The sequence below is a fragment of the Chenopodium quinoa genome, unplaced genomic scaffold (genome assembly GCF_001683475.1).
Source record: "Chenopodium quinoa cultivar QQ74 unplaced genomic scaffold, ASM168347v1, whole genome shotgun sequence".
NCBI lineage: Eukaryota > Viridiplantae > Streptophyta > Magnoliopsida > Caryophyllales > Amaranthaceae > Chenopodium > Chenopodium quinoa.
In genome coordinates, this window is record NW_018744745.1 from 932,967 (window position 1) to 945,316 (window position 12,350).

Here is a 12,350-nt window from a genome sequence, read left to right on the forward strand (position 1 = left end):
CCGTAACTTGGAATAAGGCATATAATATATCATTGGAAATCTTATCAATTATACTTTACAACTCAATTAGAATCTGGTCAAAATCGTTTTTATATTTTAAAATATGGCCGTTTTAAAAGAAGGGTGTTGGTTTTGAGTCGAGTTTAGTGTTTTGCTCATATCTTTTTCGTTATAGCTCTGAATTGGGCTTATGATATATGGTTGGAAATATTATTAAAAGGCATATACAACCAAATAATAATTGGATCAATAATATATATCCATAAAATGATTTCAGCTCAGTGTTGTGATGTGGACACGAAAAGTGGAAAATATGTTATGGTTTAGGGAATGAGCTAGAAATTGGATTGGTTTTCTCAAAAAAAAAAAAAAAAAAAAAAAAAAAAAAGAAAAGAAAAAAGAAATTGGATTGGTTCATAAAATATATTTTATTGAACATGGATTTAAGCACTCCAAAGATTAAATACTCAACCCGACCAATAATGGCGGTGAAAGGTGTTCATCATCGGGTTTGGTTTTGGGGAGACATTTTTAGGTGTCTACAGGTGGGCACCTCAATCACCTTAGCGGAAGTTTCCCTCCACTTATTAAAGAAAGAAGTAAAGCATTCATTCTCTTTTTGTCTTAGCATCTTAAGTTTTCTATAGTCGGTTTCAACTTGAATATTACATTTATATCTAACAATGAAAGCGTTTACAATAGCATCCCAAGTAGAGGTTTTCTCTTTATCAAGAGAAAAGAACCATTGATGACAAACGGTTATAAGTGATAAAGAAAACAATGTATGAAAAATTTTCTTATCTATCCCCTTAATGTTCATTGTTGTCTCAAATGCCCTTAAGTGGAAGTAAGGATTATCTGTTGCCTTTAACTTAGGGATGTCATTGGCATTGAACTACTGCGAAAGAAGTTCCTTGTCAACTAAGACCCCTTGTGAGCTAATGCCCTGAAATCTATAGTCACTAGATATTTTGCTCAAGCTTTCTTACATGAGCTCCATTTGTTGTTGCCTCGTAGGGTCATTGGCTTGAAGAGCTATACTCTTCATTAATTCAGTTAGGTTGGCTACATCCTTCTTGAGTTCATTAACTTTTTTCCTGAAACGCCATTATCTTCTTAGCCTTTCTTTTCCGACTAATTGGTTTGTCAAAAAGTAGCACTTGAACAAAGGTGTTTTCCTTGATTAATCGCCCTTCCCTCCTTGACCAAGTGCTGTGAAAAGGAAAATTAGGGGTAAGTTTTTCATTTTTGACTCAAGCTCTATTCAACATGCAATGGATGGGAAGAGAACATGGAAGGAAATAGAAATGGGATGGACCATCAACTCAAATGACAGGAAATGACTCATGCATGAACCTAAAACATGGTCATGGTGTGAAAAGAGTATATACAAAGTGTGTGCTAAGACTAGTGAGTGTAGGTGACATGTTAAGACTTGTGTCATGACCATGTGACTAGACTATGTGACTACACTTGAACAAAGACTAAGTTAAGACCTCATGTATGTGCATTAAACTGGACAAGTTGTAATATTTTAGTAGTAAACACCCATTTGTGTCTCCCCAAAACCAAACCCGTGATTAGTAACTTTCGCGTCGAATCATAATCGAATGAAGTGAAAGTGTGGAAAGTCTAGTGTTGCGGATAGTTTTAATTTCTTTTATTTTCTCTCTGTTTTTGAAAACCTATTTTAAGAAAACAGACAATCTAGTTTGGTTGGTCCATATCAAGGGTCCAATAATGGTGTAATTGGATGGGGCTTGAAAAGAGCTTTCCAACGATATATTATAAACCCAATTCCGATGAATAATGAGGAAGTTATGGCCAAATTACTAAACTGGGCCCGGTTTAATACTTATATGCGGCCCAATGATCTAGAGGAGGGCCTAATATGGATTTATCATTCCTAATGCAATTAGAATTGATTTTAGTCTTCTAGATTCTTCTAGAAGGTTCTTTTCATTCCTAATTCAATTAGCATTGATAAATTGACTTCGGTTGACTTTTTAGATTTTTAATCAGAATAAAAGAGTGTTTTTAAGAAAAATACGATTTTGCCCTTCTGTACGGCTAAATTTTATCTGAATTAAGAAAACGCATGAAAATAATAATTAGCGCCTTACGACAGACATTAGTGCCTGGCGCTAATGCTTGGCGCCTGGCGCTAATGTTCAGCGTCTGGCGCTAACTTCTTTTATCCTTGTCGAAACTCTGATTTGTTTTCTATCCGTTTGGCTGATTTTCTCTATAAATAGCCTTCTAAAATCTCCGTTTTTCATCAAAAGAACTCTCTAATTCTCTTCTCTCTCTAAGCTAAAGCTTATTCCCTCTCTCTCTTTTCTAAATCAACTCTCATCAAGAATTTCTTGGTTCTCTCATTCTTTCTTAACCAACCCTTTTACAAACACAATTCCTTATACATTAGCACTAGACACACCTAGCAAAATTCGAAGTTGCCTTCGCCCTAGACGTGAAAGAAAGAGGTAAGAGGCATCCAAGTAAGTGCTTTAATTGTTTGATTGATATTATGATATAGAAATCATGTCTTGGTTGTTATTATGATTCCTAGTATCATGTTAGGATGTTTTTCTTAATTTGATGTTTAGGGTGACAACAATAAGTTCTTAGTATCATGTTTAGGGTAAAGAATATAATGTCAATTCTGATTTCTATAATGCCTTTATTATCTTTCCTAATAGTATCATGTTAGGGCTATATATTTGATCTTTATTGTTTAGTGACATGCTAGGGTTTGTTATTAATCTTGTTAGTATCATGCCTAGGATCTTGCTATTATTATACTTTAACATTATTATGATTATTATTATGATTTTGATTATTTTTATTATAATTATGTTGTTTGATATTTATTGTTATTGCTTGATCACACCTTTTATGCATGTTTAAAGGGAATTGGTACTTGTAATCATGCTTAATAAGATAATTAATAATCTTATTTAGGGTTAATTTGATTATAATTCAAGTGACCGCCAATAATAGGTTTGTTTGTGCATTAATATTCAACCAACATAGATTAAACAGGTTTAGGGTTAATCCTATTGATTGCATGTTAGTCAGAAAGCGCACATGAATACGATCAGAATAAAGTAGAGGCCTATTATTAGGGCATGTTCAATCTCTTTTAGGTTAGATTTGTACCTTTATCCCCGAACTACCAGTCATGGTTCCAGACCTATTGGAGTTGAAGATCTCCTGGATCGTTAAGGGGTGTAACTTTCACCCTGTGAATGGTTTACAAGTTCCTAAAACTTGTTGGCGACTCTTTTGCTCTATCTTCTTTCCCTTTGGACGCCACCGTACTTTAGTGTATGATCACAGTGGAGTTCAAGTTTGGGATAATGCTTGAAATATTCCCTACATTAGTCATAACTTTTTATGTGTGACTCTGATTGGGATGAAACCAACGCTAAATTAAAGATAAAACTCGGGGCAACAGATCCACAGGTTTTACGACTTGTAACTCTTTCTAGAACTCCGGCTATGACCAAAACAAGTTGACATTTGTGCAGTATACGGGAATAAAAATTCGGGTTGACTCAAAGAAACTATGACTCGATTTTAGACATATTTATTAGTTTAAATTAATTAATTAATAAAGCAAAATCCTTTAGTCTTTAATTAATTTATTTAACTCATTCACAAGTCAAACAAACGGTTAGGGAAAACACATATATAAAATATGCACAACAAATAATGCACAAGTTATGAGTCCATGGTTATGAGTCTGGATGCACCGTGCGGAAGCCTTACCTTTGGAAGGATTGGCGCGTGTGGATGGGACCCCGCGAGTTAAACTCGCTTCCATGGTTTGGTGAATTCAACAATCTTGGGTGTACCCTTCGTTGCCAGGAGCGTTCGATTGGGTAGATGGAGCATGAATTCTCAGAGGGTTATGGCCATATGTAGAACACATATGGGTTTCAGAAAAAAAAGGAAAAAACTCAATCAGGAAGTAAAACCGAGCAAACAGTAATAGAAAACTAGTCGAAACAAGAAGGTATATTTCTGGCTCGGTAATGGAAGAATTTGGCGCGAGAAAATAGCGTGGTAACCAGACGCTGGCACTGTCTCCAAACGACAAGCTTGTCGCCAGGTGACTTCGCCATCGTTTGGCGCTGACGCTGTTTTCTCAGCGTTAATTCCTAGATGCCTCAGCAGCTTTCTATTCTTGAATTTTACAGTTTTTCATATTATTATTTCGACTTTAGTTGTGAAAGATATTTTCCTAGATTTTTACGTGTAAAAATCCTATGTTTTTGACTCATTACAGATGGTCTTTCCAATGAGAACCTTTGTATGCTTATGCCAATAATGTCAATCAAAATTACGCACATAAAATAATTAGAACTTTTTGAGTCTCATCCGCTTATTCTAAATCATTGCCAAAATAAATTTCAAGATTTAAAATAGAAATTCTCCTTAGTGGAGTCGCCAAAAAAATGTAGGGTATATTTCAAGCCATCCCACACTTTAGCCCCACTATAACCATACACTTAAGCATGGTGGCGTCCAAAGGGAAGGAAGCTAGAGTAAAAGAGTCGCCAACAAATTTTAGGAACTTGTAAACCGTTCATAGGGTGAAGGTTACACCCCTTAATGATCCAGGAGATCGTTAACTCCAATAGGTCTGGAACCATGACTGGAAGTTCGGGGTTAAAAGTACAAATCCAACCTAAAAGAGATTGAATCTGCCCTAATAATAGGACTCTACTTTATTTTTCTCGCATTCATGTGCGCTTTCTAACTAACATGCAATCAATAAGTTAACCCTAAACCTGTTTAATCTATGTTGGTTGAACATTAATGCACAAATGAAACTATTATTGGAGATCACTTAAATTATAATCATATTAGCCCTAAACAAGATTATTAATTATCTTATTAATCGTGATTAAAAGTACAAATTCCCTTTAAACATGCATAAAAGGTGTGATCAAGTAATAAAAATAATAATATATAATATCAAGCAAAAATAATATAAATAAATCATCATAATAATACCTATAATCATCATCATCAAAATAATAATAATCAGAATTATCATAATCATGTCAAAGCATAATAACAACAAGATCCTAGGGATGATACTAACAAGATTAATAAAAACCCTAGCATGTCACTAAAAAATAAAAATCAAAGCTTTAGCCTTAACATGATACTAACATGATATTAGGAAAGAAATAGGAAGCATCATAATATACATACTTGATATTAGAAATTTTTGTTATTACCCTAAACATGATACTGTGAAGCAAAACACCCTAACATGATTTCTATATCAAAAGATCAATAAAAACAATTAAATTACTTATTTCGACTCCTCGTACCTCTTTCTAATAACAAAATACACACGTTAGTAACTTCAAGGAAAATATAAATCAAATAATTAAATTATATAATTGAAATAGAGATTTGGGACCAAACCCTCAGAAATATCAAACCTTTCACGTCTAGGGCGAAGGCAACTTCGAAATTGGATAGGTGTGTCTAGAGCTAATAAATGAGGAATTTTGAGAGAGGGAAGTTTTAGAAAAAGAAGAGAGAGAGAGAGAGAGAAAGCTTCTAGCTTTTTAGAGAGAGAGAGAAGATAATTTTGGGTGTTGATGATTTGAAAACAGGATGATACGACCCCTATTTTTAGAAAAAATAGCACGGGAACGATAGAAAAGAGTTCGAGTCCTATTCGGAATAAAAGACCTCTGGTCGCCAACGAGAGGAGTCAGCACCAGACGACAAGCTCGTCGCCAAGCGACTGGTATTGTCGCTAGGCGACAGTCTTGTCGTTTGGCACTGAGACAACTTTTTTGCGGATTTTGTTTTTATCATAACTTTTGATCTAGAAGTCTAAATAAGTCATATAATATGTCGTTGAAAATCTATTTAAGTCTAATTTCCAACCCAATTAGAACCAGATTAAGATATTATGTAGATAAAAAGATATGGTTGAAATAGTGGAAGGATGTCAGTTTTGGATAGAGTTTTGTATTCCATTCATATTTATTTCGTTATAGCTTGGAATTAATATTATAATATATTATTGGAAAGATAATTTCATGATCTATCCAACCATATAATATTTGGATAAAGATTATGAGGCACAAAAATAATATCTGAATTTCTTTGAATATCTTTAAATTCGAATAAAATTAGGATTTAAAAAAAGGAAAGTTTTATTCAACTTCAAATTCTTTGATTTTATCTTTTCAAAAAGGATGATTAAGATATTTTAGGAACTCATAGAAGCTTATAATTAATTCTAATTAATTTAGGAATAGGATTAAACCTTTGGATCCTCCACATGATCATTGGGCCGTAGGTAAAATCCGGTTTGAACCTAGTTAAATATTTTAGCCATAACTTCCTCATTATTCATCAGCATTAGGCTTATAATATATCGTTGGAAAGGTTTTTTCAAGCCCCATCCAACTACATTATTATTGGACCAATATCATGTACCAAAATAAAATGGAATGCATGTTTTTCATAAATAGGGTAGGTTTTCGAAAATAGAATGAGAGATTTTTAATAAAAACATCCTCATCACTAGACTTTTCAAACTTTCGCTTTGTTCGATAATCAAATGACATGAAAGGTAATCATCATTGGGTTTGGTTTGGAAAGACACATTTGGGTGTCTACATGTAGGGAATACTTCAAGCATTACCTCAAACTTGAACCCCATTGTGATCATACACGCACTTAAGCATGGTGGCGTCCAAAGGGAAGGAAGCTAGAGCAAAAGAGTTGCCAACAAGTTTTAGGTACTTGTAAACCGTTCACAGGGTGAAGGTTACACCCTTTAACGATACAAGAGATTTTTAACTCCAATAGGTATGGAACCAAGACTGGAAGTTCGGGGATGATGGTACAAATCCAACCTAAAAGAGATTGAACCTGCCTAATAATAGGCCTCTACTTTATTCTTCTCGTATTCATGTGCGCTTTCTGACTAACATGCAATCATTAGGTTAACCCTAAACCTATTTATTTATGTTGGTTGAATATTAATGCACAAACAAATCTATTATTGGCGATCACATGAATTATAATCAAATTAACCCTAACAAGATTATTAATTATCTTATTAAGCGTGATTGCAGTACAAATTCCCTTTAAACATGCATAAAAGGTGTGATCAAGCAATAACAATAAATATATCAAGCCACATGATAATAATCATCATAATAATAGTCACAATAATCATGTAAATAATCATGTTAAAGCATAATAATAGATAGATCCTAGGCATGATACTAATAAGATTAATAACAAACCCTAGCATGTCACTAAACAATAAAAATCAAAGCTTTAACCCTAACATGATACTAACATGATATTAGGAAAGAAGATATAAAGCATTCTTTTAATCATAGTTGATATTAGAAATATTAATTAACCCTAAACATGATACTAGGAAGCAATAAAACATCCTAACATGATACTAGGAATCAAAATAACAATCTAAGCATGATTTCTATATCAAAAGATCAATTAGACAATTAAAGCACTTACTTGGATGCCTCGTACCTTTTTCTAATAACAAAATATACACGTTAGTAACTTCAAGGAAAATATAAACAAAACAATTAAATAAAATAATTGAAATAGAGATTTGGAACCAAACCCTCAGAAATATCAAACTTTTCACGTCTAGGGTGAAGAAAACTTTGAATTATGCTAGGTGTATCTAGATCTTGTGAATGCGGAATTTTGTTTGTAAAAAGTTGGTTTAGAAAAAGAGAAAGAGAGAGAGAGAGAATCAAGATTTTCTTGATGAGAGTTGGTAATTAAAAACAGAGATTTAAGGAGGCTATTTATAATGAAAATAAGCAGGAATATGATAAAAAAAAGAATCGGAGTTTTAAGAAGAATAAAACACGACTGCAGCGCCTCAATTGCCTCTGTCGCTGTGTGACAGGCTTGTCGCCAGGCGACAGTCTGTTGTGCGGCGCTGCAGGCAATTTTCCACATGTTTTCATATTTTTGATAAAATTAAGCGTACGAGGGGGTAAAATTGTAATTTCATTAAAAAACACTTTTTTATTCTAAATAAAACTCATAAAACTCAATTATCAATGCTAATCACATTAGGATTCAAAAGAACCCTCTAGAAGATTCTAGAAGACTATAATCAATCTTAGTTGCATTAGGAATGATAATTCATAATAGGCCCTCTTCTAGATCATTTGGCTGCATATAAAGATCAAATCGGGCCCAGTTTAGTAATTTAGCCATAACTTCATCATTATTCATCGGAATTGGGCTTATAATATATCATTGGAAAGCTCTTTTCGAACCCGATCCAACTACACTATTATTGGACCCTTGCCATGGACCAAGCTAAACTGGATTGGCTATTTTCATAAAATATGTTTTCGAAAATAGAGAGAAAGAAAAGAATAAAAACTAACCGCAATACTAGACTTTGCACACTTTCACTTCATTCGATTATGATTCGACGTGAAAAGTATTCATCACCGCGTTTGGTTTTGGGGAGACACAAATGGGTGTCTACACTACAGTAACATTCTTAATCTAATTCCTAATTTACCATATGTAATTCTAAGTAGTTAGTAAAGTTAATAGCACATATCACTTGTGTCCTACATTTTGTGCATACATAAACCGAATGTATTCAACTCTTTTCTTATCATCCAAAAATTCTAAAAGGATTGTCCTTCTTTGTGGATCTTCAAAAAGTGTACAAGCATAGTAAAATTTAGGTGAGCTGGAATCAAAATCATCCATGGAACACAATTTTAGCATAGCATCAGTTACACTATATTTTGGTGTAGCAACATTCATAAAATTCATCATATTCACCATAGTAGTTTAAAACTCTTTTGAGGAACTATTCCTCTCAGCAATTATTTCTATCATTCCATCAATTTTATTACTTAGGGCAGCACTCCCTCCAGACTTTTTTTTTTCAGACCTTGCACTCTTGTTACTTTGAAAGGAACCACTCTCCATTACCCTTTTCCTTTTCCTTTATCATTGATCTTATTAGGGGTGGATATGGGGTTAGGGGAAGAAGGGCTTTGTTCACTCCACATCACATCCCATTCATTTCCCAAATTGGAACCTACTTCATCATAATCACATACATGAGGAGAATGAGCAAGACGAGAACTAATGGGTGGAGAAGGGACATATGCTTCATCATCCATTGTAGGAGGATCGGCCACTGGAGTAAGCTTTTCGGTTCCTTGGGCACATCCCCCAAAAACTTGATCCATTTTGTATTCAAGCTCAGGTTCAATTCTTTCATCACGAAAGATTTCAAAATTTGCATTTTCCAATAAAAAAAAACAATAATAAGTTGAAATTTTTCTTACCTTCCCCCCATCTTGTTAATCATTAAACAACACTCCTATAATAACATTAAAAAAATAACCTTTATTTTTAAAGCCCACCACTCATCACTTTCCGGCCACCGTTCCTTTCTCATGATCCCACCCTAAGCAGGTTTCCTTCGATTTCAATTGTTTCCAAAGTACCCATTTAGGCCTCATTCCATCTAATTTAATTTTAAGCCAGCCTTTATCCCATGCTAAGTTTGTGGTATTTTCCCAATTTTCTACCACTTTTTTCCACAAAAACTTATGTGGAGTAATAGCACCATTTTTCCTTTACTCCACAATGTGTTTTTAATACAAATGTCAAAAATTTTATGGATTAATTCATTAGACCAAGCTATTCGATTTAATTACATTCACCAAATTTTGGATTTCTCCATCATTTATTTTCTCTCCTCAATGTGATTACTTTTGTTTTTCTTTGGGGCCATCTAAACAAGTAAAAACATTATTACACGGCTATTTCAACTTATATATTACATAGTATAATGAAAAACCAAACCGTGATACGAAAGATGTAAATAACAACTACATATAACAAGATAATTAAAGTTTAGAATAACAAGTTTAAAACTCAAACTTTTAAAATTATATACTCACAGGGACAGGACATATGAAAGATGTAAATAGCAAATTCATTCCTAAAAGATGTAAATTGCAAATTCAATGTTCTAATACATGTTAGCAACTGTTGTACAATTTAATTTTGTATAATTAAATTTTGGGTGAACAGGGTTATAGTAGTAAATCTAAGGAGAAAACACTAATAAAGACGTCATTTTGCTTCCTCTTCATTTTGCTCATGCATTAAGCTAGTTGGGATCTCACTTTTTTAATGAGATTGTTTTTTTTTAAAAAAAAAATTATAAAAAGCAAATTAAAACCCATACATCTGCAAATTGAGATCTCAACAATTTTGTTTTAACTAACCAATAAGGCTTCTTATTAAATTCTTCCCTAATTAAAAGATAATTGAAGAGCTTAATGGTAAATTCTACATCAAATTTCACCAAATTAAATGGGCATTTTCTACAGATCTATTAAAAAACTTAATAACCAAAAAAAAAGTTACCGTATAGCAGATGCCAGAGCTTGATAAATCTATGCACCGCCGCTCCCGCTGCTCTAGTGGTGATACGTTCACCCCAACTTCTCCCAAATTCACTCTGTAGTATAGTAGTAGTATAGTGGGTTTTTTTTTGTTTTAGGAGAGAGAAAGGAAATTGAGATGATAAAGTAATAAAGGGAAAAAATTTTATTTGTTATCATTTCAGCCAAAAGTCAATCCAAAAAAGCTACTATCACTAGCTTTTGGCTTTTGGCTTTTGGCGTTAAAGCTGGCTTTTTAACCAACCAAAAACCCAATTAACCAAACAACAAATTTTGGCTGTTTGACCACTTTCAAAAGCTAAAAGCCAAAATCTATACAAAAAACTACTTACCAAACAACCCCTAAGTTACCCCTGCCTTAATACCCCCCTTCAAGCTGAGTGCTAGAAGAGGAAGAACTAGCACCAAGCGTGAGAAGAATATCTTGATGTTGCTTGACAGATAGACCCTTAGTCAGAATATTAGCAAGTTGATTCTTGGAAGAAACATATGATTGAATAAGTTCACCAGACTTTACCATATCTTGAACATAGGGACAATCGATTTCTATGTGCCTAGTTCTTTAATGCAGTACAGGATTAGCTGCAATAGCAATTGCAGCTTGATTATCACAGTTGAGTAATGTAGGACCAAGATAAGTAATACCCAGATCCTTGAGAAAAGATTTAAGTCAGGTAACCTCACAAGCTGTTAGAGCCATAGCTCTATATTATGCCTCAGTAGAGGATTTAGCAACCACTTTCTGTTTCTTGGCTTCTAGGAATCGAAATTAGAGACTTGCCAAGTAAAATACAGTAACTAGTTGTTGATCTTTGAGAAGTTGGATAACTTTCCCAATCACTGTCACAAAAGGAAGTTAGTTGAGGTGCAGATGAAGAAGCTAAAAGTATACCCTGAGATGATCTTCTGACAGCAAGATATCTAAGGAGTCTCTTGGCAGCCTACAGATGAGGTTTTTTTTTTTTTTTTTTTTTTTTTTTTTTTTTTTTTTTTTGTGGTAAGTAAAATTTATAGCTCAAAATCATATTTACAAACTAGTCCCAAAACGGGAACAACCTAACTGGTAGAACAAATTGCTTGAAAGAAAAAACAAACAAGAACAAGCCTATATAATTTGCTCTTGTAACCAATCCTTATCTACACTATGTATTTTCTTTGAATTTACATTTAACATTCTATTCCTAACTTCTTCTTTGATATTTTTTACAATTGTGTGAATACACAGAATTTTTTAGCTCTAAAGAGCCACATTCCTAGCCTTCCAAATCCAATACACCACTGCCAAAATACAAGCTCTAAGTAGACATTGCTTGAAAGTAGTTTTATAATTTCTAGTTCTTCTAGCAGCATTCTGTAAGCTGTAATCTCTACCAGAAATACCAATCCAGCTACTAATGTCTTCCCATATTCTTCTGCTGTACTAGGATCCAAAAAACAAGTGAACATGAGACTCATCTTGTGTCCCACAAAGCAGACACTCAGCAAAACTAGATATACCAAACTTCTGCAATCTGTCTTTGCTTAACAATTTACCCTGAATGGCTAGCTAAGCTATAAAATGATGCTTGGGCACAACTATTCTTTCCTAGATCAGCTTATCCCATCTACACCTTGTAGCATCAGTCATCATCTCTTTATACACCTTGCTAATCTTGTAGTTTCCTTGCCCAAAAGAGCTAACAGGGTGAATACTCTAAAGCTTATCCCTGATACTACAGATCTTTCTCATTACTAATTAGTATCCAAACTAGGATGGTAAGTATACCAGTTTCTCCCTTTAAAGTACATCACATTAACCCATTTCACCCATAAGTTTTCTTTCCTCTAAGCTATAGCCCAAAAATGTTTCCCTACAGTTGC

The 12,350-nt window shown here is 33.7% G+C and overlaps 1 long non-coding RNA gene across 1 annotated transcript; it reads right to left on the reverse strand.

Annotated features, from left to right (window-relative positions):
• Positions 1 to 1,179: 1,179 nt before the first annotated feature.
• Positions 1,180 to 11,976, reverse strand: LOC110703621. Its single transcript, XR_002507711.1, has 3 exons — positions 10,453 to 11,976; positions 7,534 to 7,554; positions 1,180 to 1,212 (listed from the first exon to the last, which is right to left on the reverse strand). It is a non-coding gene; the product is annotated as an uncharacterized LOC110703621 (long non-coding RNA).
• Positions 11,977 to 12,350: the final 374 nt, after the last annotated feature.